Here is a 5,905-nt window from a genome sequence, read left to right on the forward strand (position 1 = left end):
CTGCTAGGGAATGGGGTGGGGGGTGGGGGGCAGTTACCCAGCAATGTGGAGTGTGGAAGGCGCTCAGAGCTCTTACTGCCTCTCCAGCATCTTTCATCTAGTCCTTATTTCAGCCTTAGGTTTCCTTTTACCCCAGTTCCCATGTTACCTAGTACCACTAATTCTTGAAAATTATGAAAATTCTGTAATGTATTTATTTATTTATTTATTTTACTTCTTTCCTTTCTTCACTGGCACTGGACAGCTTTCAAAATATTGTTCTTATCTCTTATTTTTAGCCCCAGAGGTTTAAGTTCTTTCTTTCTTTCTTTCTTTTTAAATACATCTCTTTATTATACCTTTTGTAAATACCTTTATTATATCTGGGATTTCGGGGTGCACCTGGCCCAGAAATGCCATTTTTTTTTTTTTTTCACTCTCTTTCTCTGGTTTCTGCAGTACAGGAAGACTCTCTGTGAGGAGTTTGGAATATGTACCAAGAGCAATCAGCAGAGCTATTACAGTCCACCCCTTTGGCCACTTAACATCAATACTCACCTTCAACCCATATTTTGATTTAAACAATAGCAATCTGAACATGCTTCTACCTAATAGAATGCTTCTACTTTTGTGCAAATGGAAACATGCTCAAAATCTCTCTGAAAGGGGAAATTAGAGTCCCCTTTTTCAGACCCATCTCTGGGCAATGTTAATTCTTCTACTTTAGAAAGAATATCTCTTGGATATTCTGTAACCTAAGAATTATGATATAAAGCTAACCATCATCAGTATACCTTATTTGAAACGAGGAAATGGGGTATTTGTCATCCATAATTATGTGTGTCAGGAAGAAAATATGAGTGGCTGCTATTGTGCCTGTTTTTATAATTGGCCTGAGGCCACTGTTGGTATTTATAACTTCCTTCCTTTGTACTAGCTATTCGGGGTTCATTTTGCCTGTTAATTCAATTAGTGGTGATGGCTAGACATTTTGGACTGCCAGGAAGAAAATCTAAAATAGGTCCTCCCTACCTTTTGTTTTCAAAATGCAACTCTCCTATCAATTCTGGCATTAGGGATAGTTTTGGTATTACAGATTTTCATGAAAAGAGAAAGGTAAATAGGGGTCACGTGTTATGCTTTTCTGTGTTGTTGAGCGTCCCCGGTGAAAATGACAGTTGGACAGCTGAGCACTTTGTGAAAATCAAGCAAATGTGATTTTTTTTTTTTAACCAATGAAAGGAAGACGAACATGCCTTGAGGCTAGCAAGTTCCAAGGCTGCTGTTGTTCATCACCAAAGTTGAAAAATCTCACCTCATGATCCAGAAAGCCACCAACCTTTATCCCCAGATGGCCAACAGGAGTAATTGCAAGCAGAAATAAAGTTGTCCTTATAACAAGCCGTTTTATACATGTAACAGAATTTGTTTCAGTTTTCTCCTCCCTCCCTTGTCAGCCTGAGTTTTCCCTTCCCTCCCCTGCTTGTGTTGCATTTGTACTAATCTTTGCTAAAATACAAACTGTTTATGTCAACTGATAAGAGATTAGCATAATTCCTTCAGGGGATATTTGTATTTCAGTAGAGGATTCATCTGTCAAAATTAAAGAGTAGAACTTTACTGATGGAATAACAGATGGTGGAATGAACCTTCCACACCCTGACCTGTTTTTGAGCAGAAGGTTCCACTGACTTATAATGCCATTGTAATGGTGGGCGCAGTGGTGCATGCCTGTAGTCCCAGCTGTTTGGAAGGCTGAGGCAGGAGGATTGCAAATTTGAGGCCAGCATTGGCAAGACCCTATCTTAAAATTTAAAAAAAAAAAATTTAAAAGATCTGGAATTGTAGCTCAGTGGTAAAGTGCCCTTAATTTCTACCCTCAGTATCACAAAATACTTGTATAAATACATACATATATACATAAAACCATTGCATTGAATAGGTCTTTAATATAGATGATAATTAGTGAAGGTATCAGGGTTATATTCATATCTCCTGACATTCAGCTCATGTTCATATCTTATTGTCAAAGAGCTCAAACGTGACATTATTCATTTGTATTTCTATTATTATCAGGCTCAGATTACGTGACTGGTGGATCACTTGGACATTTAGGACACAGAACTCTAGTTTGTTAACCCCAGTCTCCATCTCAGACTATCTAGTCATCTACCCAAATTCATACCTTGTCACTAGGAGAACTGGCTTCGGGGAACTAATGGTAATATTCTCAGATCTGTTTCATCTGCCAATTTAAAAACACTTCTTGGTGCCAGTTTCACATTTGGGAAATTCTTTATCAAGGTCGACTTGAGACACTAGCACAGTTTAGATATGAAAAAGCACTAAATATTAGGGATTTTCCAGGAGAGAAAAGGGCAAATATTGAGTAATAACCTAGACTCCAGGACCCAGAGCTAGGACTGGTGAAGTCTGAAAGGATTAGTTTGCCTTAGGAGCAGGAGATTGGGGGATGCCTTCGGTGCTACTTGAGAAAATTAAAACACATACCCCATCTCTGCTTTGGGTAAATCCAGTGATGCTTCCACTCCTTAGATTCAGAATTCACTGATTTGGTGTTTGTGATCTTTTGACTTTGCCTTTGTAATGTTGATAAACATAAGGCTTATTAAAATAATTGACTATAAGTAGTTTTCAGAGGTAAACAAACCATTTTAGAAAATAAGCTCCTCTCACAGAAACAAGTAACACACTGAAATTAATTGCACTTGCCTGGTGATTATAACCTCAGAAGGCCCTTCCCATGAAATGTTTTGTTTGCTTTAGATCTCATTATTCTTGGTACTCACGGATTAATTATGTCATACCACACTGTAGCTGAGTTTGTACTCATACCTGCCCCATCCCCCAACAAGCAGCTCAAAACACAGGGTTTTACTCTGGAGACTGTGTACCAGGGTCCAGAATAAAGAAAATCTTGAATCCTTGCTCAGAAAGACAGACTTCTATAAGAGCCTGGTGGTAGCAGTGAAAAGCTTTTATAGGAAGGAAGTAAATGACTTAGGTCAATTATTTGGATACTATGTCAAATAACAAACCAGAGGAAATTGTAGGGTGGGTCAGGAAAAAGGTTAACTGAAAAGACCTTCAAAGTAGATGTAAACAACTCCATGGGAAGTGAATGGACTCGTGGGTCTGGGTTGCCAGGAGCTGAATGTCTGATGGATGTGAGAAAATGAACAGTGTAACAATCTAAAAGACCCAGGGAAATCCATGCTTTGGAAAGCTTTTGGTCATTTCATAAGCTTTAAATTGTAAAGGAGGTTGTCCCCTGAGGAACTGCATACGGATTTCTGAAGCAGGTTTACCTTGAAACTTCCAGAGAGAAGTTTCATATGAACATTAGCCTCAGCATCATGACAGGGTGGGAAACCTGCGATAATGCATGGCCATTCTGTCAGCAAATACCCCTCATTATCTTGGCATAAAAGGGTTTTATACTGCAACTTAAAAAAAAATAAGTAGTTTAGCTTGCAAATATACCTGTTAGCACCCCGAAGAGAGGGTTTATTTCTAAAAGCTGATGTTGAAACAAAAGATTACAACTATCTATATAAGTGGATGCTTTGCTCTTAGTAAATGAGCATATAAATGCTTAGTATTGTTGTCATCTGTTTTCATTGCTATAGTAGAATACCACAGACTGGGTCATTTACAAAGAATAGAGGTTTATTTGGGTCATAGTTCTGTAGTCTGGAAATATAAGAGCAGGGTGCCCACATCTGGCAAGGGCTTACAGGCTGCATCACAATGTGGCAGAGGGCAAGCAAGCACACCTGAGGCAGGAAATAGGGTCGAAGTCATCCTTTTTATCAGAAACCTACTCCCCAGCATTAACTTGTTAAGACCCATCATCCCAGAAGTGAGACACCTAAAAAACTTAAACTGAGCCACAAATAAACCACATATGGTAACTTTTGAAATAAATACTAAGTTTTTAGAGTTCTTTTCTTTTGAGAAAAGTAATAGGTGAATGATTAGAATGTTTAGAAAATGTATTTCCTTATGGATGTATGTGAGAATATATATAAAGGATACATAAGCTCTAGATTATGATTTCCAACCAATTTTAATGCACTTGGTTTATTTTGTTGAAATACTGAATTGAAAGCTGGGGACTTAATGGGTTAATCCATTCACGAGGGCAGAGCCCTAATGACCTAAAAACCTCTTAAAATTCCCACCTCTTACTACTGTTGAAATGGCAATTAAATCTCCAACTGAGTTTTGGAGGAGATATTCAAATCATAGCAAACAAGTTCTGTGCCAAGGAGGCCAGGGAGAGAAGGGAGTGAGGGAAATCAGGGCACTTGCTTGTTAAAATGTTTATTCAAGAAATAAGTTTGATTACTAAGTAAGGGGAGGGGGAGGCAGCAAAGAATTCCCTTGCAGGGCATGGTGGTGCGTGCCTGTAATCCCAGCCACTTAGGAGGCTGAGGCAGGAATATCACCAAGTTCAAGTCCAGCCTCAGCAACTTAGACCCTCAGAAACTTTGTCTCAAACGAAAAAATAAAGAAAGACTAAAAATGTGGCTCAGTGGTAAAATGCCCCTTGGCTCAATCTCTAGTACTAAAAAAAAAAAAAAAAAAAAAAAAAGAATTCCTTCTGTTGTTCACTTTTCAGATCTAGGTCTCTATTTGTTTCTATCATGGAATCAACAACAACAACAACTTGATAATATTGGAAATTAATTATGCTAACTGGTTTTTGTTTGTTTTTTCTTTTTTTAATATTAGAAATATTGATAAGATGGTTTTACTTTAAAAATAGGTAAACAGAACAAATGCAAATCTTGCTACATCTTCTGCCATCACCATCTTGCAGAACATAAATTTCATTTCAGATTAGAAAGACATATAGCAGATGTTGATCATTATCTAAGAAAACAAGTCATAAAGGATATATTATGTTAAAGAACAGTTAAATGAGACACATTCCCAAGGTCCTTGCCTCATGTCATTTTGTAAACCTTTATTTTAAAAAGGTAAAAACCAGTCCCTATATTTGAGGAGAAAGTGTTCATTCCTGTTATGTGACTTCATATATCTTCATATATGGGAGTCCTTTTATGTTAATTTTAGTTATAATATTGAATATTCTAGCAGTTGGCAAAACATTATAAACAATCATTATATAGGAGCAGCCTCTAGAAATGAGATAATTCATGATTTATATATTTTTTTAATTAATTTTATTTTTTACACAAATGGAGCACAACTTTCCATTTCTCTGGTTGTACGTGATATAGAGTCGCACCATTCATGCAATCATACCCATATATAGGGTAGTAATGTCCATCTTATTCCACCATCTTTCCCATGCCTGTACTCCTCCCCTCCCTTCCCTCCCCTCTGCCCAATCTATAGTTCCTCCATTCTTCCCATGCCCCCACTCCCATTATGAATCAACATCCACTTATCAGAGAAAACGTTTGGCCTTTGGTTTTGGGGGATTGGCTTACTTTGCTTAGCATGATATCCAGGGGAGCTTAACTACTGAGCTGCATACCCAGTCTTTTTTTTATTTTTTAAATTTTTTTAGCTAAGTTGTTTAGGGCCTCTCTAAGTTGCTGAGGTTGGCTTTGAACCCAAGTCGCTGGTATGCTAATTGGTTTAAAAAAAAAAAAACTTTTAAAATGTGCAATTTTCACTTGGGATACTGTGTTTTAGCCCAAAAATGTTATACCAGTCTTCTTGCTCACAAATGTTTCTCTCCATGCTAGACTGGAAGTTTCCTGGAGTTAAATTTCTATCATCTTATCCCTCAAGGTGTTTTGCTCCCTCCTTTCTCTGTAAATAACCAGAATATCTCTGCACAATGCTCTTGTGCTGCAGGTTCTAGAGGCATTGTCTCAGCACTAGAAATCACTTGAAGGCAGCCAAGGCCCAAATTACAAAAATAAGT

This window comes from Marmota monax, unplaced genomic scaffold (genome assembly GCF_021218885.2).
Source record: "Marmota monax isolate L192 unplaced genomic scaffold, Marmota_monax_Labrador192_F-V1.1 WCK01_AAM20220418_F8-fsc00015, whole genome shotgun sequence".
Lineage (NCBI taxonomy): Eukaryota > Metazoa > Chordata > Mammalia > Rodentia > Sciuridae > Marmota > Marmota monax.